Source organism: Phyllobates terribilis, unplaced genomic scaffold (assembly GCF_046119375.1).
Source record: "Phyllobates terribilis strain yellow unplaced genomic scaffold, ASM4611937v1 Scaffold_4__5_contigs__length_816908805, whole genome shotgun sequence".
NCBI classification, from domain to species: domain Eukaryota; kingdom Metazoa; phylum Chordata; class Amphibia; order Anura; family Dendrobatidae; genus Phyllobates; species Phyllobates terribilis.
The window spans coordinates 382,377,703-382,403,814 of record NW_027362764.1 but is presented as its reverse complement, the minus strand read 5'-3'; positions in this window follow the sequence as shown (position 1 = coordinate 382,403,814).

Below are 26,112 nucleotides of genomic sequence, written 5' to 3'. Positions count from 1 at the left end.
TCATATACTTGTACATAGTAATAAGATCACCCATAAGCCTTAGTTTTTCCAAACTAAATAACCCCAAGTATAATAACCTGTCTTGGTATTGCAGACCCCCCAGTCCTCTAATAACCTTCTCTGCACTCTCTCAAGTTCAGATATGTCTTTCTTATACACCAGAGACCAGAACTGTACACAGTATTCTAAGTGTGGTCACACTAGTGACTTGTATAGAGGTAAAATTATGTTCTCCTCGTGAGCATCTATGCCTCTTTTAATGCATCCTATTATTTTATTTGCATTTGCAGCAGCTGCCTGACACTGGCCACCAAACGTGAGCTTGTCGTCCACAAATACAACCAGGTCTCTTTCAGTGACAGTTTTGCCCAGTGTTTTACAATTAAGCATATAATTCTACATTTTATTTCCTCTGCCCAATTTCATTACCTTACATTTATCCTCATCAAAGCTCATTTGCTTTTTATCAGCCCAAGCTTCTAGTTTATATAGATCCTCCTGTAATATAAAATTGTCCTCCTCTGTATTGATTACCCTGCAGAGTTTAGTGTCATCTGCAAATATTGAAATACTACTCTGTATGCCCCCTACAAGGTCATTAATAAATATGTTAAAAAGAAGCGGGCCCAATACTGACCCCTGTGGTACCTCACTGTTAACTAAGACTCAGTCTGAGTGTGTTCCATTAATAACCACCCTTTGTTTCCTATCACTGAGCCAGTTCTTAACCCACTTACATATATTTTCCCCTATAACCATTGTTCTCATTTTATGTATCAACCTTTTGTGTGGAACCGTATCAAAAGCTTTTGAAAAGTCCATATACACAACATCCACTGCATTTCCTTGGTCCAGTCCAGAACTTACCTCTTCATAAAAGCTGATCAGATTAGTTTGACAGGAACGGTCCCTCGGAAACCCATGTTGATATTGGTGTATGAGGTTATTCTTCTTCAGATACTCTAGTATAGCATCTCTTAGGAAACCCTCCAGGATTTTACCCTCAGTTGATGTTAAGCTTACTGGCCTATAATTTTCAAGTGCGGTTTTTGTCCCCTTTTTGAATATTGGCACCACATTTGCAATACGCCAGTCCTGTGGTACAAACCCTGTTATTATGGAATCTTTAAAGATTAAAAATAATGGTCTATCTATGACTTTACTTAATTCCTGCAGTGCTTGTGGGTGTATCCCATTAGGGCCCACGGATTTGTCAACTTTAGTGATTTTTAGACGCCGCCATACTTCCTGCTGGGTTAAGTAAGTGACATTTAATGGAGAATTTTTATTATTTTTTGATCACTATTACCCAAGTGACCCCCAACTCGTATATTTGATATGCGGTCTGGCCTGTTGATTAATATTAGTTTTAGCACTGCCCCCCTTCTTGTTGGGTCCTGAACCAGTTGTGAAAGGTAATTGTCTCTCATAGTTGTCAAAAACCAATTACCTTTTCTGGAACTACAGGTTTCTGTTCCCCAATGTATTTCAGGGTAGTTGAAGTCCCCCATAATAATGACTTCTCATTGAATAGCTGCTTCATCTATTTTCTTTATGAGGATATTCTCCGCTGCTTCCATTATTTTTGGAGACTTATAACAAACCCCTATAAGTAATTTATTATTCCCCCCCCCCTCCCCTTATTCCCACCCACAGGGACTCTACATTTTCATTAGATTCACATATACTCTCACACAAGATGGGTTTTAAGGATGATTTTACATATAATCATACACACCCCCTCGCTTGTTTGTACAGTCATTTCTGAACAGACTATAGCCCTGTAAATTAACTGCCCAGTCATGGCTCTCATCCAGTCATGTCTAAGATATCCCCACCATGTCATAATTATTTTCCAACAAAATTAATTCTAATTCCTCCATTTTGTTGGTGAGGCTTCTGGCATTAGTGTGCATGCATTTTATGTATCTCTCTGTACCTCTATTCCTTCTTACTATATTGACTGTTCTAACCCCACACCCCAATTTGTTTATTTGTGCCCAGGTCACTATCTGCACTATCTTCCCCACCTGTAAAATGAATACCCCCCCAATCCCTAGTTTAAACACTCCTTCAACCTTCTAACCATTTTCTCCCCCAGCACAGCTGCACCCTCCCCATTGAGGTGCAGCCCATCCTTAGTGTAGAACCTGTAGCCAACAGAGAAGTCGGCCCAGTTATCCAGGGACCCAAACCCCTCCTTCCTACACCAATTCCTGAGCCACTTATTTATCTCCCATTGCCTCTCTGGCATGGCACGTGGTACAGGCAGTATTTCAGAGAATTCCACCTTTGAGGTCCTTGCTTTAAGTTTGCAGCCTAATTCCCTGAAATCAAGGACCTTCCATCTACCTCCACCTACCTCTAACCATGACCACTGGGTCCTCACCAGCCCCTCCCAGTAATCTGTCAACCCGATCAGCGATGTTCCGGACTCGAGCACCAGGTAGGCAGCACACTGTTCAACTATCCCTGTCTTTGTGACAGATTGCCCTAGCTGTTCCACTAATAATTCAGTCCCCCATTACCAGCACCTGCCTGGCCTGTCCTGCTCTCCTATTCCCCTCTTACTGGAGCTGACACTCCTGCAGCTTTCAGAGGACTTGCTGCAGCAGTGCTACCCCAGTACTGACACACCCCTCATCTGTCAACTTTGCAAACTTATTGGGAAACTTTGAAAATTTCCAGGATCAATAGACAAGTAAATGAGAATTGGGTGAATTTATTTGAGTGGAATTGAATTGTACTTTAAAAATTTATGAAAATCTGTCTTCTTCACAAAGTGGATTTTTATGTAATTTTCTCAGAGCAAATTCAACAAGATGGTGACCAGCTGGTCAACATTTTGCTGAATCGTAAAAGGCTGGCAAAAGGTTAAAAAAAAGTAATACCTCACGTCTCAGGCCACTTACTGTACTTGTTTTCCCCTGTACGGTCTTTAGGCATCTTCTTACTGCCACCACGTACTGTATCTTCACACTAGGCATTTCTCTCCAGGACTGTGTCTGAGGTGACCCTGTGCATGCGCAGAGTCATCCTGGGCCTAGCTGCAGATGAAAGTCCCAATCTAAAGTGCTTGTCTTAAGATCATGGTGCACTTCATGATGTAACCGAATGGCAGCAACCTTGTCACACACAACCAGGGATTGAAGCTTGAAGAGGACAATTTGCATATTCCAGGTGCCTACTGGGAAAAGCGAACAGTCTCCCTCAGCTAGAAGATCGTTGGGTACAGCCGGGACCAGCTGCTTGGAAAGCATCGCCAAACCAGGGATTGAAGCTTGAAGAGGACAATTTGCATATTCCAGGTGCCTTCTGGGAAAAGCAAAGAGTCTCCCTCAGCTAGAAGTTCGTTGGGTACAGCCGGGACCAGCTGCTTGGAAAGCATCGCCAAACCAGGGATTGAAGCTTGAAGAGGACAATTTGCATATTCCAGGTGCCTTCTGGGAAAAGTGAAGAGTCTCCCTCAGCTAGAAGATCGTTGGGTATAGCCAGGACCAGCTGCTTGGAAAGCATCGCCAAACCGCGCACCGTCAGGTTTATCCTAGGGTACCACAAGAAAGAAGACAAACATCAAGTCAGCAGGGACAAGGAGCAGCATGGCAGATGTGACAACCTACATGGTGAGCTGCAACATGTGCTACATGTTCACAGATCGACCAGAAGATGAAACCAACTTCACCTGCCAGAAGTGTAGACTACTGGCTCTTTTAGAAGAAAAGGTGCGGGGACTGGAAGAAAGAATTGCGACATTAACACTCATCAAGGAAAATGAAGACTTCCAGGACAGAACAGAAGCGTCACTACTGGTCACGGAAAGTGAAAGAAGCATCAGAGAACCTCCAGAGGCAGACAAGTGGAGGCAAGTGACCAAAAGAAGCAAGAAGACCATGGAGACACCACCAACCACACAACTGAGAAACAGATTCCAAGGACTTGTGGAGGACAAGATGGCACACCTAAGGATGAGGCACTACCAGCAAGCAAAGAAGAGAAGAGCACCCAGAAACACCCAGAAGCGACAAGAAAAAGGACAGCCAAGTAGGGAAGAAGAGTGGTGGTGGTGGGAGACTCACTACTGAGAGGAACAGAAGCAGCTATCTGCAGACCGGACATAACCGCAAGAGAAGTATTCTGCCTCCCAGGTGCGAAGATCAAGGATGTTACCAATAGGATACCGAAGCTCATCAGTCCCAAGGATGTCCACCCATTTCTTCTGATACATGTTGGCACCAATGACACGGCAAGGAAGGACCTACTGACAATCTGCAAGGACTTTGAAGCATTGGGGAAGAAAGTAAAAGAACTGGATGCGCAGGTAGTTTTTTCTTCTATCCTTCCAGTAGACGGGCATGGCGTCAGGAGATGGAACAGGATCCTTGATGTGAACAACTGGCTGAGACTATGGTGCAGACAACAAGGATTTAGATTCCTGGACCACGGTGTGAATTACCTCTATGACGGACTCCTTGCCAGAGATGGACTACACCTCAACAAACCCGGGAAAGACACATTCGCCAGGAGACTCACAACACTCATCAGGAGGGCGTTAAACTTGAAGAAGAGGGGATGGGAAGAAAAATACCGGACACGAACATGAAACCAGAGAACATACTAATGAAAGATATGAAGTGCGACAAAGAAGGTCCAAGACAAGATACTTGGAAGGGAGGTAAGAAAATTTCTAATACAATCCACAAGGAGAAGATTGGAACAAAACAAAATCGTGTAAACTGCGTGCTAGCAAATGCCAGAAGCCTGACAAACAAGATGGATGAACTGGAAGCAGAAATATCTACAGGTAACTATGACATAGTGGGAATAACCGAGACATGGTTAGATGAAAGCTATGACTGGGCAGTTAACTTACAGGGTTACAGTCTGTTTAGAAGGGATCGAAGAAATCGGAAAGGGGGTGGAGTCTGTCTAAATGTAAAGACGTGTCTAAAGCCTACAACACGGGAGGATGTATGGGAGGGAAATGAGGAGGTTGAGTCCTTATGGGTGGAGATACATGGGGCAAAAAACAATAAGAAAATTATCATAGGAGTCTGTTATAAACCACCAAATATAGCAGAAGCCACGGAAAGTCTATTAATGAGACAAATAGACGAAGTAGCAAAAAATAACGAGGTGATTATTATGGGGGACTTCAACTACCCCGATATAGACTGGGAAACCGAAAGCTGTAGATCTCAGAAAGGAAACAGGTTTCTGGCAATTATCAAAGACAATTATTTGTCGCAACTTGTGCAGGAACCAACTAGAGGGATGGCCCTTTTAGACTTAATATTAACTAACAGGCCAGACAGAATAACTGAGGTGCAGGTTGGGGGGCACCTGGGAAATAGTGACCACAACATTATACAATTACACATGTGCTTCAGTAGGGTGCCCAGCAAGGTAGTCACAAAAACACTGAACTTCAGGAGGGCAAAGTTTGATCAGCTAAGACATGCCCTTCACATTATAGACTGGGATAGTATCTTCAGTAATAGGAGCACAGATAGAAAATGGGAAATTTTCAAAACAGTCCTACATAGTCACTGTAGAAGGTACATACCTTATGGGAATAAAAGGGCTAGGAATAGGGGGAAGCCAATGTGGCTAAATAAGGAAGTCAAGAGGGCAATGAAAAACAAAAAAAGGGCTTTCGGTAAACTTAAACAAGAAGGCAGCGAGGAAGCGCTAATATCTTATAGGGAAAAAAACAAAATCTGTAAGAAACAAATAAGAATAGCAAAAGAGGAGACAGAGAGACTAATTGCCAAGGAAAGTAAAACGAATCCCAAACTGTTCTTTAACTATATAAACAGTAAAAGGATTAAAACTAGTGTTGAGCGAGCATGCTCGACACTGCTCGGTACTCGCCCGAGCATCACGCTACTCGGGATGTTCGGCGAGCACCGAGCATTTCCTGGTTACTCGGGCGGGAGCTCGGGTCTCCGCCCTGCATGATTGGCGCTCCTTACAGAGCCAATGAACATGCAGGGATTGCCAGCCAGTCACTGTAATGCTGCAGCCATGTTGGTTGTGGGCATTACAGTGATTGGCTGGCCGCACAGCGTCACCTCGAGTATTTAAAACCGGGCGCCGCCATCTTGGACACAGTCGCTCCGGATTAGACAGTGTAGGGACAGCGCTGCTGATTTAGGGAGAGATATAAACTGCGAAATAGTTAGTGTAGGGTCTGTAAAGGCTGCCAGAACAAACAAACAGTCCTTTTCAGGACTAATATCCATCCCAGATATCAGGCAGGCAGGCTGTATAGGAGACACAGTGGTTATACCAGCAAATGCTGCATTACAGTTCTGTGTGCTCCTGTTGCTGAAATTGCTGGACTTAGCACCAGGTGTCGGGGGCCAGGAAAAATCGTTTTTTTATCATCTAAATCCTCCTTTTTTTTTCCTCCTTCACACTGTACAAAAACCCGTCTTATTAACCTTTTGGTGTGTCCCTCCCCCCCAAAAAAAAGCGTGTCTCTGATTTTTCAGACACAAATATAACTGTTGAAAATAGTCTGGTGTAGGCTAGAGAAACAGAAGTGTTGTTTTGCACTTCCATTGTTCAAACCTCTGTATTATCCATTTTGGGCAATTTGTATCTAAAAAAAAAAACAGTTTGAGTGTGTCGCTCACTGTTCAGCCGCAAATCTATTTATTTAAAAAAGTCTGGTATACCCCAGTAAACAATAACTGTGGTTTTGCCATCCCACGGTAAAAAATCTTTATTATTCAGCTTTTGGTAGTTTTTTCCGTAAAGAAAAACAGTAGTGTCTCCTGACTGTTGTGACACAAAAATATATCTGTTGAAAATAGTCTTGTGTAGGCCCGACATCCCAGTGTGGTTTCACAGTTCCACGGGTCAAATCGCTGTACTATCCAGTTTTGGGCCTTTGGTATCTAAAAAAAAAGCAGTTTGAGTGTGTCGCTCACTGTTCAGCCGCAAATATCTCTATTTAAAAAAGTGTGGTATACCCCAGTAAACAATAACTGTGGTTTTGCCATCCCACGGTAAAAAATCTCTATTATTCAGCTTTTGGTAGTTTTTTCCGTAAAGAAAAACAGTAGTGTCTCCTGACTGTTGTGACACAAAAATATATCTGATGAAAATAGTCTTGTGTAGGCCCGACATCCCAGTGTGGTTTCGCAGTTCCACGGGTCAAATCGCTGTACTATCCAGTTTTGGGCCTTTGATATCTAAAAAAAAAGCAGTTTGAGTGTGTCGCTCACTGTTCAGCCGCAAATATCTCTATTTAAAAAAGTGTGGTATACCCCAGTAAACAATAACTGTGGTTTTGCCATCCCACGGTAAAAAATCTCTATTATTCAGCTTTTGGTAGTTTTTTCCGTAAAGAAAAACAGTAGTGTCTCCTGACTGTTGTGACACAAAAATATATCTGTTGAAAATAGTCTTGTGTAGGCCCGACATCCCAGTGTGGTTTCGCAGTTCCACGGGTCAAATCGCTGTACTATCCAGTTTTGGGCCTTTGGTATCTAAAAAAAAAGCAGTTTGAGTGTGTCACTCACTGTTCAGCCGCAAATATCTCTATTTAAAAAAGTGTGGTATACCCCAGTAAACAATAACTGTGGTTTTGCCATCCCACGGTAAAAAATCTCTATTATTCAGCTTTTGGTAGTTTTTTTCCGCATAGAAATACAGTAGTGTCTCCTGACTGTTGTGACACAAAAATATATCTGTTGAAAATAGTCTTGTGTAGGCCCGACATCCCAGTGTGGTTTCGCAGTTCCACGGGTCAAATCGCTGTACTATCCAGTTTTGGGCCTTTGGTATCTAAAAAAAAAGCAGTTTGAGTGTGTCGCTCATTGTTCAGCCGCAAATATCTCTATTTAAAAAAGTGTGGTATACCCCACTAAACAATAACTGTGGTTTTGCCATCCCACGGTAAAAAATCTCTATTATTCAGCTTTTGGTAGTTTTTTCCGTAAAGAAAAACAGTAGTGTCTCCTGACTGTTGTGACACAAAAATATATCTGTTGAAAACAGTTTTGTGCAGGCCCGACATCCCAGTGTAGTTTCGTAGTTCCACGGGTCAAATCGCTGTACTATCCAGTTTTGGGCCTTTGGTATCTAAAAAAAAAGCAGTTTGAGTGTGTCGCTCACTGTTCAGCCGCAAATATCTCTATTTAAAAAAGTGTGGTATACCCCAGTAAACAATAACTGTGGTTTTGCCATCCCACGGTAAAATATCTCTATTATTCAGCTTTTGGTAGTTTTTTCCGTAAAGAAAAACAGTAGTGTCTCCTGACTGTTGTGACACAAAAATATATCTGTTGAAAATAGTCTTGTGTAGGCCCGACATCCCAGTGTGGTTTCGCAGTTCCACGGGTCAAATCGCTGTACTATCCAGTTTTGGGCCTTTGATATCTAAAAAAAAAGCAGTTTGAGTGTGTCGCTCACTGTTCAGCCGCAAATATCTCTATTTAAAAAAGTGTGGTATACCCCAGTAAACAATAACTGTGGTTTTGCCATCCCACGGTAAAAAATCTCTATTATTCAGCTTTTGGTAGTTTTTTCCGTAAAGAAAAACAGTAGTGTCTCCTGACTGTTGTGACACAAAAATATATCTGTTGAAAATAGTCTTGTATAGGCCCGACATCCCAGTGTGGTTTCGCAGTTCCACGTGTGAAATCGCTGTACTATCCGGTTTTGGGCCTTTGGTATCTAAAAAAAAAGCAGTTTGAGTGTGTCGCTCACTGTTCAGCCGCAAATATCTCTATTTAAAAAAGTGTGGTATACCCCAGTAAACAATAACCGTGGTTTTGCCATCCCACGGTAAAAAATCTCTATTATTCAGCTTTTGGTAGTTTTTTCCGTAAAGAAAAACAGTAGTGTCTCCTGACTGTTGTGACACAAAAATATATCTGTTGAAAATAGTCTTGTGTAGGCCCGACATCCCAGTGTGGTTTCGCAGTTCCACGGGTCAAATCACTGTACTATCCAATTTTGGGCCTTTGGTATCTAAAAAAAAGCAGTTTGAGTGTGTCGCTCACTGTTCAGCCGCAAATATCTCTATTTAAAAAAGTGTGGTATACCCCAGTAAACAATAACTGTGGTTTTGCCATCCCACGGTAAAAAATCTCTATTATTCAGCTTTTGGTAGTTTTTTCCGCATAGAAATACAGTAGTGTCTCCTGACTGTTGTGACACAAAAATATATCTGTTGAAAATAGTCGTGTGTAGGCCCGACATCGCAGTGTGGTTTCGCAGTTCCACGGGTCAAATCGCTGTACTATCCAGTTTTGGGCCTTTGGTATCTAAAAAAAAGCAGTTTGAGTGTGTCGCTCACTGTTCAGCCACAAATATCTCTATTTAAAAAAGTGTGGTATACCCCAGTAAACAATAACTGTGGTTTTGCCATCCCACGGTAAAAAATCTCTATTATTCAGCTTTTGGTAGTTTTTTCCGTAAAGAAAAACAATAGTGTATCCTGACTGTTGTGACACAAAAATATATCTGTTGAAAATAGTCTTGTGTAGGCCCGACATCCCAGTGTGGTTTCGCAGTTCCACGGGTCAAATCGCTGTACTATCCAGTTTTGGGCCTTTGGTATCAAAAAAAGAAGCAGTTTGAGTGTGTCGCTCAGTGTTCAGCCGCAAATACCTCTATTTAAAAAAGTGTGGTATACCCCAGTAAACAATAACTGTGGTTTTGCCATTCCACGGTAAAAAATCTCTATTATTCAGCTTTTGGTAGTTTTTTCGGCATAGAAATACAGTAGTGTCTCCTGACTGTTGTGACACAAAAATATATCTGTTGAAAATAGTGTTGTGTAGGCCCGACATCCCAGTGTTGTTTCGCAGTTCCACGGGTCAAATCACTGTACTATCCAGTTTTGGGCCTTTGGTATCTAAAAAAAAAGCAGTTTGAGTGTGTCGCTCACTGTTCAGCCGCAAATATCTCTATTTAAAAAAGTGTGGTATACCCCAGTAAACAATAACTGTGGTTTTGCCATCCCACGGTAAAAAATCTCTATTATTCAGCTTTTGGTAGTTTTTTCCGTAAAGAAAAACAGTAGTGTCTCCTGACTGTTGTGACACAAAAATATATCTGTTGAAAATAGTCTTGTGTAGGCCCGACATCCCAGTGTGGTTTCGCAGTTCCACGGGTCAAATCGCTGTACTATCCAGTTTTGGGCCTTTGGTATCTAAAAAAGAAGCAGTTTGATTGTGTCGCTCACTGTTCAGCCGCAAATATCTCTATTTAAAAAAGTGTGGTATACCCCAGTAAACAATAACTGTGGTTTTGCCATCCCACGGTAAAAAATCTTTATTATTCAGCTTTTGGTAGTTTTTTCCGTATAGAAAAACAGTAGTTTCTACTGACTGTTGTGACACAAAAATATATCTGTTGAAAATAGTCTTGTGTAGGCCCGACATCCCAGTGTGGTTTTGCAGTTCCACGGGTCAAATCGCTGTACTATCCAGTTTTGGGCCTTTGGTATCTAAAAAAAAAGCAGTTTGAGTGTGTCGCTCACTGTTCAGCCGCAAATATCTCTATTTAAAAAAAGTGTGGTATACCCCAGTAAACAATAAATGTGGTTTTGCCATCCCACGGTAAAAAATCTCAATTATTCAGCTTTTGGTAGTTTTTTCCGTAAAGAAAAACAGTAGTGTCTCCTGTCTGTTGTGACACAAAAATATATCTGTTGAAAATAGTCTTGTATAGGCCTGACATCCCAGTGGGGTTTCGCAGTTCCACGGGTCAAATTCCTGTACTATCCAGTTTTGGGCCTTTGGTATCTAAAAAAAAAGCAGTTTGAGTGTGTCGCTCACTGTTCATCCGCAAATATCTCTATTTAAAAAAGTGTGGTATACCCCACTAAACAATAACTGTTGTTTTGCCATCCCACGGTAAAAAATCTCTATTATTCATCATTTGGTAGTTGTTTCCGTAAAGAAAAACAGTAGTGTCTCCTGACTGCTGTGACACAAAAATATATCTGTTGAAAATAGTCTTGTGTAGGCCCGACATCCCAGTGTGGTTTCGCAGTTCCACGGGTCAAATCGCTGTACTATCCAGTTTTGGGCCTTTGGTATCTAAAAAAAAAGCAGTTTGAGTGTGTCGCTCACTGTTCAGCCGCAAATATCTCTATTTAAAAAAGTGTGGTATACCCCAGTAAACAATAAATGTGGTTTTGCCATCCCACGGTAAAAAATCTCAATTATTCAGCTTTTGGTAGTTTTTTCCGTAAAGAAAAACAGTAGTGTCTCCTGTCTGTTGTGACACAAAAATATATCTGTTGAAAATAGTCTTGTATAGGCCAGACATCCCAGTGGGGTTTCGCAGTTTCACGGGTCAAATTGCTGTACTATCCAGTTTTGGGCCTTTGGTATCTAAAAAAAAAGCAGTTTGAGTGTGTCGCTCACTGTTCAGCCGCAAATATCTCTATTTAAAAAAGTGTGGTATACCCCAGTAAACAATAACTGTGGTTTTGCCATCCCACGGTAAAAAATCTCTATTATTCAGCATTTGATAGTTTTTTCCGTAAAGAAAAACAGTAGTGTCTCCTGACTGTTGTGACACAAAAATATATCTGTTGAAAATAGTCTTCTGTAGGCCCGACACCACTGTGTGGTTTCACAGTTCCACGGGTAAAATCGCTGTACTATCCAGTTTTGGGCCTTTGGTATCTAAAAAAAAAAGCAGTTTGAGTGTGTCGATCACTGTTCAGCCGCAAATATCTCTATTTAAAAAAGTGTGGTATACCCCAGTAAACAATAACTGTGGTTTTGCCATCCCAGGGTAAAAAATCTCTATTAATCAGCTTTTGGTAGTTTTTTCCGTATAGAAAAACAGTAGTTTCTCCTGACTGTTGTGACACAAAAATATATCTGTTGAAAATAGTCTTGTGTAGGCCCGACACCCCTGTGTGGTTTCGCAGTTCCACGGGTCAAATCGCTGTACTATCCAGTTTTGGGCCTTTGGTATCTAAAAAAAAAAGTAGATTGAGTGTGTCGATCACTGTTCAGCCGCAAATATCTCTATTTAAAAAAGTGTGGTATACCCCACTAAACAATAAATGTGGTTTTGCCATCCCACGGTAAAAAATCTCAATTATTCAGCTTTTGGTAATTTATTCCGTAAAGAAAAACAGTAGTGTCTCCTGTCTGTTGTGACACAAAAATATATCTGTTGAAAATAGTCTTGTATAGGCCTGACATACCAGTGGGGTTTCGCAGTTCCACGGGTCAAATTGCTGTACTATCCAGTTTTGGGCCTTTGGTATCTAAAAAAAAAGCAGTTTGAGTGTGTCGCTCACTGTTCAGCCGCAAATATCTCTATTTAAAAAAGTGTGGTAGACCCCAGTAAACAATAACTGTGGTTTTGCCATCCCACGGTAAAAAATCTCTATTATTCAGCTTTTGGTAGTTTTTTCCGTAAAGAAAAACAGTAGTGTCTCCTGACTGTTGTGACACAAAAATATATCTGTTGAAAATAGTCTTGTGTAGGCCCGACATCCCAGTGTGGTTTCGCAGTTCCACGGGTCAAATCACTGTACTATCCAATTTTGGGCCTTTGGTATCTAAAAAAAAGCAGTTTGAGTGTGTCGCTCACTGTTCAGCCGCAAATATCTCTATTTAAAAAAGTGTGGTATACCCCAGTAAACAATAACTGTGGTTTTGCCATCCCACGGTAAAAAATCTCTATTATTCAGCTTTTGGTAGTTTTTTCCGCATAGAAATACAGTAGTGTCTCCTGACTGTTGTGACACAAAAATATATCTGTTGAAAATAGTCGTGTGTAGGCCCGACATCGCAGTGTGGTTTCGCAGTTCCACGGGTCAAATCGCTGTACTATCCAGTTTTGGGCCTTTGGTATCTAAAAAAAAGCAGTTTGAGTGTGTCGCTCACTGTTCAGCCACAAATATCTCTATTTAAAAAAGTGTGGTATACCCCAGTAAACAATAACTGTGGTTTTGCCATCCCACGGTAAAAAATCTCTATTATTCAGCTTTTGGTAGTTTTTTCCGTAAAGAAAAACAATAGTGTATCCTGACTGTTGTGACACAAAAATATATCTGTTGAAAATAGTCTTGTGTAGGCCCGACATCCCAGTGTGGTTTCGCAGTTCCACGGGTCAAATCGCTGTACTATCCAGTTTTGGGCCTTTGGTATCAAAAAAAGAAGCAGTTTGAGTGTGTCGCTCAGTGTTCAGCCGCAAATACCTCTATTTAAAAAAGTGTGGTATACCCCAGTAAACAATAACTGTGGTTTTGCCATTCCACGGTAAAAAATCTCTATTATTCAGCTTTTGGTAGTTTTTTCGGCATAGAAATACAGTAGTGTCTCCTGACTGTTGTGACACAAAAATATATCTGTTGAAAATAGTGTTGTGTAGGCCCGACATCCCAGTGCTGTTTCGCAGTTCCACGGGTCAAATCACTGTACTATCCAGTTTTGGGCCTTTGGTATCTAAAAAAAAAGCAGTTTGAGTGTGTCGCTCACTGTTCAGCCGCAAATATCTCTATTTAAAAAAGTGTGGTATACCCCAGTAAACAATAACTGTGGTTTTGCCATCCCACGGTAAAAAATCTCTATTATTCAGCTTTTGGTAGTTTTTTCCGTAAAGAAAAACAGTAGTGTCTCCTGACTGTTGTGACACAAAAATATATCTGTTGAAAATAGTCTTGTGTAGGCCCGACATCCCAGTGTGGTTTCGCAGTTCCACGGGTCAAATCGCTGTACTATCCAGTTTTGGGCCTTTGGTATCTAAAAAAGAAGCAGTTTGATTGTGTCGCTCACTGTTCAGCCGCAAATATCTCTATTTAAAAAAGTGTGGTATACCCCAGTAAACAATAACTGTGGTTTTGCCATCCCACGGTAAAAAATCTTTATTATTCAGCTTTTGGTAGTTTTTTCCGTATAGAAAAACAGTGGTTTCTACTGACTGTTGTGACACAAAAATATATCTGTTGAAAATAGTCTTGTGTAGGCCCGACACCCCTGTGTGGTTTCGCAGTTCCACGGGTCAAATCGCTGTACTATCCAGTTTTGGGCCTTTGGTATCTAAAAAAAAAAGTAGATTGAGTGTGTCGATCACTGTTCAGCCGCAAATATCTCTATTTAAAAAAGTGTGGTATACCCCACTAAACAATAAATGTGGTTTTGCCATCCCACGGTAAAAAATCTCAATTATTCAGCTTTTGGTAATTTATTCCGTAAAGAAAAACAGTAGTGTCTCCTGTCTGTTGTGACACAAAAATATATCTGTTGAAAATAGTCTTGTATAGGCCTGACATACCAGTGGGGTTTCGCAGTTCCACGGGTCAAATTGCTGTACTATCCAGTTTTGGGCCTTTGGTATCTAAAAAAAAAGCAGTTTGAGTGTGTCGCTCACTGTTCAGCCGCAAATATCTCTATTTAAAAAAGTGTGGTATACCCCAGTAAACAATAACTGTGGTTTTGCCATCCCACGGTAAAAAATCTCTATTATTCAGCATTTGGTAGTTTTTTCCGTAAAGAAAAACAGTAGTGTCTCCTGACTGTTGTGACACAAAAATATATCTGTTGAAAATAGTCTTGTGTAGGCCCGACACCCCTGTGTGGTTTCGCAGTTCCACGGGTCAAATCGCTGTACTATCCAGTTTTGGGCCTTTGGTATCTAAAAAAAAAGCAGTTTGAGTGTGTCGATCACTGTTCAGCCGCAAATATCTCTATTTAAAAAAGTGTGGTATACCCCAGTAAACAATAACTGTGGTTTTGCCATCCCACGGTAAAAATCTCTATTAATCAGCTTTTGGTAGTTTTTTCTGTACAGAAAAACAGTAGTTTCTCCTGACTGTTGTGACACAAAAATATATCTGTTGAAAATAGTCTTGTGTAGGCCCGACATCCCAGTGTGGTTTCGCAGTTCCACGGGTCAAATCGCTGTACTATCCAGTTTTGGGCCTTTGGTATCTAAAAAAAAAGCAGTTTGAGTGTGTGGCTCACTGTTCAGCCGCAAATATCTCTATTTAAAAAAGTGTGGTATACCCCACTAAACAATAAATGTGGTTTTGCCATCCCACGGTAAAAAATCTTAATTATTCAGCTTTTGGTAGTTTTTTCCGTAAAGAAAAACAGTAGTGTCTCCTGTCTGTTGTGACACAAAAATATATTTGTTGAAAATAGTCTTGTATAGGCCTGACATCCGAGTGGGGTTTCGCAGTTCCACGGGTCAAATTGCTGTACTATCCAGTTTTGGGCCTTTGGTATCTAAAAAAAAAGCAGTTTGAGTGTGTCGCTCACTGTTCAGCCGCAAATATCTCTATTTAAAAATGTGTGGTATACCCCAGTAAACAATAACTGTGGTTTTGCCATCCCACGGTAAAAAATCTCTATTATTCAGCTTTTGGTATTTTTTTCCGTAAAGAAAAACAGTAGTGTCTCCTGACTGTTGTGACACAAAAATATATCTGTTGAAAATAGTCTTGTATAGGCCCGACATCCCAGTGTGGTTTCGCAGTTCCACGTGTCAAATCGCTGTACTATCCAGTTTTGGGCCTTTGGTATCTAAAAAAAAAGCAGTTTGAGTGTGTCGCTCACTGTTCAGCCGCAAATATCTCTATTTAAAAAAGTGTGGTATACCCCAGTAAACAATAACCGTGGTTTTGCCATCCCACGGTAAAAAATCTCTATTATTCAGCTTTTGGTAGTTTTTTCCGTAAAGAAAAACAGTAGTGTCTCCTGACTGTTGTGACACAAAAATATATCTGTTGAAAATAGTCTTGTGTAGGCCCGACATCCCAGTGTGGTTTCGCAGTTCCACGGGTCAAATCACTGTACTATCCAATTTTGGGCCTTTGGTATCTAAAAAAAAGCAGTTTGAGTGTGTCGCTCACTGTTCAGCCGCAAATATCTCTATTTAAAAAAGTGTGGTATACCCCAGTAAACAATAACTGTGGTTTTGCCATCCCACGGTAAAAAATCTCTATTATTCAGCTTTTGGTAGTTTTTTCCGCATAGAAATACAGTAGTGTCTCCTGACTGTTGTGACACAAAAATATATCTGTTGAAAATAGTCTTGTGTAGGCCCGACATCGCAGTGTGGTTTCGCAGTACCACGGGTCAAATCGCTGTACTATCCAGTTTTGGGCCTTTGGTATCTAAAAAAAAAGCAGTTTGAGTGTGTCGCTCACTGTTCAGCCGCAAATATCTCTATTTAAAAAAGTGTGGTATACCCCAGTAAACAATAACTGTGGTTTTGCCATCCCACGGTAAAAAATCTCTATTATTCAGCTTTTGGTAGTTTTTTCCGTAAAGAAAAACAGTAGTGTCTCCTGACTGTTGTGACACAAAAATATATCTGTTGAAAACAGTCTTGTGTTGGAACGACATCCCAGTGTACTTTCGTAGTTCCACGGGTCAAATCGTTGTACTATCCAGTTTTGGGCCTTTGGTATCTAAAAAAAAAGCAGTTTGAGTGTGTCGCTCACTGTTCAGCCGCAAATATCTCTATTTAAAAAAGTGTGGTATACCCCAGTAAACAATAACTGTGGTTTTGCCATCCCACGGTAAAAAATCTCTATTATTCAGCTTTTGGTAGTTTTTTCCGTAAAGAAAAACAGTAGTGTCTCCTGACTGTTGTGACACAAAAATATATCTGTTGAAAATAGTCTTGTGTAGGCCCGACATCACAGTGTGGTTTCGCAGTTCCACGGGTCAAATCGCTGTACTATCCAGTTTTGGGCCTTTGGTATCAAAAAAAGAAGCAGTTTGAGTGTGTCGCTCAGTGTTCAGCCGCAAATACCTCTATTTAAAAAAGTGTGGTATACCCCAGTAAACAATAACTGTGGTTTTGCCATCCCACGGTAAAAAATCTCTATTATTCAGCTTTTGGTAGTTTTTTCGGCATAGAAATACAGTAGTGTCTCCTGACTGTTGTGACACAAAAATATATCTGTTGAAAATAGTGTTGTGTAGGCCCGACATCCCAGTGTTGTTTCGCAGTTCCACGGGTCAAATCACTGTACTATCCAGTTTTGGGCCTTTGGTATCTAAAAAAAAAGCAGTTTGAGTGTGTCGCTCACTGTTCAGCCGCAAATATCTCTATTTAAAAAAGTGTGGTATACCCCAGTAAACAATAACTGTGGTTTTGCCATCCCAAGGTAAAAAATCTCTATTATTCAGCTTTTGGTAGTTTTTTCCGTAAAGAAAGACAGTAGTGTCTCCTGACTGTTGTGACACAAAAATATATCTGTTGAAAATAGTCTTGTGTAGGTCCGACATCCCAGTGTGGTTTCGCAGTTCCATGGGTCAAATCGCTGTACTATCCAGTTTTGGGCCTTTGGTATCTAAAAAAGAAGCAGTTTGAGTGTGTCGCTCACTGTTCAGCCGCAAATATCTCTATTTAAAAAAGTGTGGTATACCCCAGTAAACAATAACTGTGGTTTTGCCATCCCACGGTAAAAAATCTTTATTATTCACCTTTTGGTAGTTTTTTCCGTATAGAAAAACAGTAGTTTCTACTGACTGTTGTGACACAAAAATATATCTGTTGAAAATAGTCTTGTGTTGGCCCGACATCCCAGTGTGGTTTTGCAGTTCCACGGGTCAAATCGCTGTACTATCCAGTTTTGGGCCTTTGGTATCTAAAAAAAAAGCAGTTTGAGTGTGTCGCTCACTGTTCAGCCGCAAATATCTCTATTTAAAAAAGTGTGGTATACCCCAGTAAACAATAAATGTGGTTTTGCCATCCCACGGTAAAAAATCTCAATTATTCAGCTTTTGGTAGTTTTTTCCGTAAAGAAAAACAGTAGTGTCTCCTGTCTGTTGTGACACAAAAATATATCTGTTGAAAATAGTCTTGTATAGGCCTGACATCCCAGTGGGGTTTCGCAGTTCCACGGGTCAAATTCCTGTACTATCCAGTTTTGGGCCTTTGGTATCTAAAAAAAAAGCAGTTTGAGTGTGTCGCTCACTGTTCATCCGCAAATATCTCTATTTAAAAAAGTGTGGTATACCCCACTAAACAATAACTGTTGTTTTGCCATCCCACGGTAAAAAATCTCTATTATTCATCATTTGGTAGTTGTTTCCGTAAAGAAAAACAGTAGTGTCTCCTGACTGTTGTGACACAAAAATATATCTGTTGAAAATAGTCTTGTGTAGGCCCGACACCCCTGTGTGGTTTCGCAGTTCCACGGGTCAAATCGCTGTACTATTCAGTTTTGGGCCTTTGGTATCTAAAAAAAAAGCAGTTTGAGTGTGTCGATCACTGTTCAGCCGCAAATATCTCTATTTAAAAAAGTGTGGTATACCCCAGTAAACAATAACTGTGGTTTTGCCATCCCACGGTAAAAAATCTCTATTATTCAGCTTTTGGTAGTTTTTTCCGTATAGAAAAACAGTAGTTTCTCCTGACTGTTGTGACACAAAAATATATCTGTTGAAAATAGTCTTGTGTAGGCCCGACATCCCAGTGTGGTTTCGCAGTTCCACGGGTCAAATCGCTGTACTATCCAGTTTTGGGCCTTTGGTATCTAAAAAAAAAGCAGTTTGAGTGTGTCGCTCACTGTTCAGCCGCAAATATCTCTATTTAAAAAAGTGTGGTATACCCCAGTAAACAATAAATGTGGTTTTGCCATCCCACGGTAAAAAATCTCAATTATTCAGCTTTTGGTAGTTTTTTCCGTAAAGAAAAACAGTAGTGTCTCCTGTCTGTTGTGACACAAAAATATATCTGTTGAAAATAGTCTTGTATAGGCCAAACATCCCAGTGGGGTTTCGCAGTTTCACGGGTCAAATTGCTGTACTATCCAGTTTTGGGCCTTTGGTATCTAAAAAAAAAGCAGTTTGAGTGTGTCGCTCACTGTTCAGCCGCAAATATCTCTATTTAAAAAAGTGTGGTATACCCCACTAAACAATAACTGTTGTTTTGCCATCCCACGGTAAAAAATCTCTATTATTCATCATTTGGTAGTTGTTTCCGTAAAGAAAAACAGTAGTGTCTCCTGACTGCTGTGACACAAAAATATATCTGTTGAAAATAGTCTTGTGTAGGCCCGACACCCCTGTGTGGTTTCGCAGTTCCACGGGTCAAATCGCTGTACTATTCAGTTTTGGGCCTTTGGTATCTAAAAAAAAAGCAGTTTGAGTGTGTCGATCACTGTTCAGCCGCAAATATCTCTATTTAAAAAAGTGTGGTATACCCCAGTAAACAATAACTGTGGTTTTGCCATCCCACGGTAAAAAATCTCTATTATTCAGCTTTTGGTAGTTTTTTCCGTATAGAAAAACAGTAGTTTCTCCTGACTGTTGTGACACAAAAATATATCTGTTGAAAATAGTCTTGTGTAGGCCCGACATCCCAGTGTGGTTTCGCAGTTCCACGGGTCAAATCGCTGTACTATCCAGTTTTGGGCCTTTGGTATCTAAAAAAAAAGCAGTTTGAGTGTGTCGCTCACTGTTCAGCCGCAAATATCTCTATTTAAAAAAGTGTGGTATACCCCAGTAAACAATAAATGTGGTTTTGCCATCCCACGGTAAAAAATCTCAATTATTCAGCTTTTGGTAGTTTTTTCCGTAAAGAAAAACAGTAGTGTCTCCTGTCTGTTGTGACACAATAATATATCTGTTGAAAATAGTCTTGTATAGGCCAGACATCCCAGTGGGGTTTCGCAGTTTCACGGGTCAAATTGCTGTACTATCCAGTTTTGGGCCTTTGGTATCTAAAAAAAAAGCAGTTTGAGTGTGTCGCTCACTGTTCAGCCGCAAATATCTCTATTTAAAAAAGTGTGGTATACCCCAGTAAACAATAACTGTGGTTTTGCCATCCCACGGTAAAAAATCTCTATTATTCAGCATTTGATAGTTTTTTCCGTAAAGAAAAACAGTAGTGTCTCCTGACTGTTGTGACACAAAAATATATCTGTTGAAAATAGTCTTCTGTAGGCCCGACACCACTGTGTGGTTTCACAGTTCCACGGGTCAAATCGCTGTACTATCCAGTTTTGGGCCTTTGGTATCTAAAAAAAAAGCAGTTTGAGTGTGTCGATCACTGTTCAGCCGCAAATATCTCTATTTAAAAAAGTGTGGTATACCCCAGTAAACAATAACTGTGGTTTTGCCATCCCACGGTAAAAAATCTCTATTATTGAGCTTTTGGTAGTTTTTTCGGCATAGAAATACAGTAGTGTCTCCTGACTGTTGTGACACAAAAATATATCTGTTGAAAATAGTGTTGTGTAGGCCCGACATCCCAGTGTTGTTTCGCAGTTCCACGGGTCAAATCACTGTACTATCCAGTTTTGGGCCTTTGGTATCTAAAAAAAAAGCAGTTTGAGTGTGTCGCTCACTGTTCAGCCGCAAATATCTCTATTTAAAAAAGTGTGGTATACCCCAGTAAACAATAACTGTGGTTTTGCCATCCCAAGGTAAAAAATCTCTATTATTCAGCTTTTGGTAGTTTTTTCCGTAAAGAAAGACAGTAGTGTCTCCTGACTGTTGTGACACAAAAATATATCTGTTGAAAATAGTCTTGTGTAGGTCCGACATCCCAGTGTGGTTTCGCAGTTCCATGGGTCAAATCGCTGTACTATCCAGTTTTGGGCCTTTGGTATCTAAAAAAGAAGCAGTTTGAGTGTGTCGCTCACTGTTCAGCCGCAAATATCTCTATTTAAAAAAGTGTGGTATACCCCAGTAAACAATAACTGTGGTTTTGCCATCCCACGGTAAAAAATCTTTATTATTCAGCTTTTGGTAGTTTTTTCCGTATAGAAAAACAGTAGTTTCTACTGACTGTTGTGACACAAAAATATATCTGTTGAAAATAGTCTTGTGTAGGCCCGACATCCCAGTGTGGTTTTGCAGTTCCACGGGTCAAATCGCTGTACTATCCAGTTTTGGGCCTTTGGTATCTAAAAAAAAAGCAGTTTGAGTGTGTCGCTCACTGTTCAGCCGCAAATATCTCTATTTAAAAAAGTGTGGTATACCCCAGTAAACAATAAATGTGGTTTTGCCATCCCACGGTAAAAAATCTCAATTATTCAGCTTTGGGTAGTTTTTTCCGTAAAGAAAAACAGTAGTGTCTCCTGTCTGTTGTGACACAAAAATATATCTGTTGAAAATAGTCTTGTATAGGCCTGACATCCCAGTGGGGTTTCGCAGTTCCACGGGTCAAATTCCTGTACTATCCAGTTTTGGGCCTTTGGTATCTAAAAAAAAAGCAGTTTGAGTGTGTCGCTCACTGTTCATCCGCAAATATCTCTATTTAAAAAAGTGTGGTATACCCCACTAAACAATAACTGTTGTTTTGCCATCCCACGGTAAAAAATCTCTATTATTCATCATTTGGTAGTTGTTTCCGTAAAGAAAAACAGTAGTGTCTCCTGACTGTTGTGACACAAAAATATATCTGTTGAAAATAGTCTTGTGTAGGCCCGACACCCCTGTGTGGTTTCGCAGTTCCACGGGTCAAATCGCTGTACTATTCAGTTTTGGGCCTTTGGTATCTAAAAAAAAAGCAGTTTGAGTGTGTCGATCACTGTTCAGCCGCAAATATCTCTATTTAAAAAAGTGTGGTATACCCCAGTAAACAATAACTGTGGTTTTGCCATCCCACGGTAAAAAATCTCTATTATTCAGCTTTTGGTAGTTTTTTCCGTATAGAAAAACAGTAGTTTCTCCTGACTGTTGTGACACAAAAATATATCTGTTGAAAATAGTCTTGTGTAGGCCCGACATCCCAGTGTGGTTTCGCAGTTCCACGGGTCAAATCGCTGTACTATCCAGTTTTGGGCCTTTGGTATCTAAAAAAAAAGCAGTTTGAGTGTGTCGCTCACTGTTCAGCCGCAAATATCTCTATTTAAAAAAGTGTGGTATACCCCAGTAAACAATAAATGTGGTTTTGCCATCCCACGGTAAAAAATCTCAATTATTCAGCTTTTGGTAGTTTTTTCCGTAAAGAAAAACAGTAGTGTCTCCTGTCTGTTGTGACACAAAAATATATCTGTTGAAAATAGTCTTGTATAGGCCAAACATCCCAGTGGGTTTTCGCAGTTTCACGGGTCAAATTGCTGTACTATCCAGTTTTGGGCCTTTGGTATCTAAAAAAAAAGCAGTTTGAGTGTGTCGCTCACTGTTCAGCCGCAAATATCTCTATTTAAAAAAGTGTGGTATACCCCACTAAACAATAACTGTTGTTTTGCCATCCCACGGTAAAAAATCTCTATTATTCATCATTTGGTAGTTGTTTCCGTAAAGAAAAACAGTAGTGTCTCCTGACTGCTGTGACACAAAAATATATCTGTTGAAAATAGTCTTGTGTAGGCCCGACACCCCTGTGTGGTTTCGCAGTTCCACGGGTCAAATCGCTGTACTATTCAGTTTTGGGCCTTTGGTATCTAAAAAAAAAGCAGTTTGAGTGTGTCGATCACTGTTCAGCCGCAAATATCTCTATTTAAAAAAGTGTGGTATACCCCAGTAAACAATAACTGTGGTTTTGCCATCCCACGGTAAAAAATCTCTATTATTCAGCTTTTGGTAGTTTTTTCCGTATAGAAAAACAGTAGTTTCTCCTGACTGTTGTGACACAAAAATATATCTGTTGAAAATAGTCTTGTGTAGGCCCGACATCCCAGTGTGGTTTCGCAGTTCCACGGGTCAAATCGCTGTACTATCCAGTTTTGGGCCTTTGGTATCTAAAAAAAAAGCAGTTTGAGTGTGTCGCTCACTGTTCAGCCGCAAATATCTCTATTTAAAAAAGTGTGGTATACCCCAGTAAACAATAAATGTGGTTTTGCCATCCCACGGTAAAAAATCTCAATTATTCAGCTTTTGGTAGTTTTTTCCGTAAAGAAAAACAGTAGTGTCTCCTGTCTGTTGTGACACAATAATATATCTGTTGAAAATAGTCTTGTATAGGCCAGACATCCCAGTGGGGTTTCGCAGTTTCACGGGTCAAATTGCTGTACTATCCAGTTTTGGGCCTTTGGTATCTAAAAAAAAAGCAGTTTGAGTGTGTCGCTCACTGTTCAGCCGCAAATATCTCTATTTAAAAAAGTGTGGTATACCCCAGTAAACAATAACTGTGGTTTTGCCATCCCACGGTAAAAAATCTCTATTATTCAGCATTTGATAGTTTTTTCCGTAAAGAAAAACAGTAGTGTCTCCTGACTGTTGTGACACAAAAATATATCTGTTGAAAATAGTCTTCTGTAGGCCCGACACCACTGTGTGGTTTCACAGTTCCACGGGTCAAATCGCTGTACTATCCAGTTTTGGGCCTTTGGTATCTAAAAAAAAAGCAGTTTGAGTGTGTCGATCACTGTTCAGCCGCAAATATCTCTATTTAAAAAAGTGTGGTATACCCCAGTAAACAATAACTGTGGTTTTGCCATCCCACGGTAAAAAATCTCTATTATTCAGCATTTGGTAGTTTTTTCCGTAAAGAAAAACAGTAGTGTCTCCTGACTGTTGTGACACAAAAATATATCTGTTGAAAATAGTCTTGTGTAGGCCCGACACCCCTGTGTGGTTTCGCAGTTCCACGGGTCAAATCGCTGTACTATCCAGTTTTGGGCCTTTGGTATCTAAAAAAAAAAGTAGATTGAGTGTGTCGATCACTGTTCAGCCGCAAATATCTCTATTTAAAAAAGTGTGGTATACCCCACTAAACAATAAATGTGGTTTTGCCATCCCACGGTAAAAAATCTCAATTATTCAGCTTTTGGTAGTTTATTCCGTAAAGAAAAACAGTAGTGTCTCCTGTCTGTTGTGACACAAAAATATATCTGTTGAAAATAGTCTTGTATAGGCCTGACATCCCAGTGGGGTTTCGCAGTTCCACGGGTCAAATTGCTGTACTATCCAGTTTTGGGCCTTTGGTATCTAAAAAAAAAGCAGTTTGAGTGTGTCGCTCACTGTTCAGCCGCAAATATCTCTATTTAAAAAAGTGTGGTATACCCCAGTAAACAATAACTGTGGTTTTGCCATCCCACGGTAAAAAATCTCTATTATTCAGCATTTGGTAGTTTTTTCCGTAAAGAAAAACAGTAGTGTCTCCTGACTGTTGTGACACAAAAATGTATCTGTTGAAAATAGTCTTGTGTAGGCCCGACACCCCTGTGTGGTTTCGCAGTTCCACGGGTCAAATCGCTGTACTATCCAGTTTTGGGCCTTTGGTATCTAAAAAAAAAGCAGTTTGAGTGTGTCGATCACTGTTCAGCCGCAAATATCTCTATTTAAAAAAGTGTGGTATACCCCAGTAAACAATAACTGTGGTTTTGCCATCCCACGGTAAAAATCTCTATTAATCAGCTTTTGGTAGTTTTTTCTGTACAGAAAAACAGTAGTTTCTCCTGACTGTTGTGACACAAAAATATATCTGTTGAAAATAGTCTTGTGTAGGCCCGACATCCCAGTGTGGTTTCGCAGTTCCACGGGTCAAATCGCTGTACTATCCAGTTTTGGGCCTTTGGTATCTAAAAAAAAAGCAGTTTGAGTGTGTGGCTCACTGTTCAGCCGCAAATATCTCTATTTAAAAAAGTGTGGTATACCCCACTAAACAATAAATGTGGTTTTGCCATCCCACGGTAAAAAATCTCAATTATTCAGCTTTTGGTAGTTTTTTCCGTAAAGAAAAACAGTAGTGTCTCCTGTCTGTTGTGACACAAAAATATATTTGTTGAAAATAGTCTTGTATAGTCCTGACATCCGAGTGGGGTTTCGCAGTTCCACGGGTCAAATTGCTGTACTATCCAGTTTTGGGCCTTTGGTATCTAAAAAAAAAGCAGTTTGAGTGTGTCGCTCATTGTTCAGCCGCAAATATCTCTATTTAAAAAAGTGTGGTATACCCCAGTAAACAATAACTGTGGTTTTGCCATCCCACGGTAAAAAATCTCTATTATTCAGCATTTGGTAGTTTTTTCCGTAAAGAAAAACAGTAGTGTCTCCTGACTGTTGTGACACAAAAATATATCTGTTGAAAGTAGTCTTGTGTAGGCCCGACACCCCTGTGTGGTTTCGCAGTTCCACGGGTCAAATCGCTGTACTATCCAGTTTTGGGCCTTTGGTATCTAAAAAAAAAGCAGTTTGATTGTGTCGATCACTGTTCAGCCGCAAATATCTCTATTTAAAAAAGTGTGGTATACCCCAGTAAACAATAACTGTGGTTTTGCCATCCCACGGTAAAAAATCTCTATTAATCAGCTTTTGGTAGTTTTTTCCGTATAGAAAAACAGTAGTTTCTCCTGACTGTTGTGACACAAAAATATATCTGTTGAAAATAGTCTTGTGTAGGCCCGACATCCCAGTGTGGTTTCGCAGTTCCACGGGTCAAATCGCTGTACTCTCCAGTTTTAGGCTTTTGGTATCTAAAAAAAAAGCAGTCTGAGTGTGTCGCTCACTGTTCAGCCGCAAATATCTCTATTTAAAAAAGTGTGGTATACCCCAGTAAACAATAAATGAGGTTTTGCCATCCCACGGTAAAAAATCTCAATTATTCAGCTTTTGGTAGTTTTTTTCCGTAAAGAAAAACAGTAGTGTCTCCTGTCTGTTGTGACACAAAAATATATCTGTTGAAAATAGTCTTGTATAGGCCTGACATCCCAGTGGGGTTTCGCAGTTCCACGGGTCAAATTGCTGTACTATCCAGTTTTGGGCCTTTGGTATCTAAAAAAAAAGCAGTTTGAGTGTGTCACTCACTGTTCAGCCGCAAATATCTCTATTTAAAAAAGTGTGGTATACCCCAGTAAACAATAACTGTGGTTTTGCCATCCCACGGTAAAAAATCTCTATTATTCAGCATTTGGTAGTTTTTTCCGTAAAGAAAAACAGTAGTGTCTCCTGACTGTTGTGACACAAAAATGTATCTGTTGAAAATAGTCTTGTGTAGGCCCGACACCCCTGTGTGGTTTCGCAGTTCCACGGGTCAAATCGCTGTACTATCCAGTTTTGGGCCTTTGGTATCTAAAAAAAAAGCAGTTTGAGTGTGTCGATCACTGTTCAGCCGCAAATATCTCTATTTAAAAAAGTGTGGTATACCCCAGTAAACAATAACTGTGGTTTTGCCATCCCACGGTAAAAATCTCTATTAATCAGCTTTTGGTAGTTTTTTCTGTACAGAAAAACAGTAGTTTCTCCTGACTGTTGTGACACAAAAATATATCTG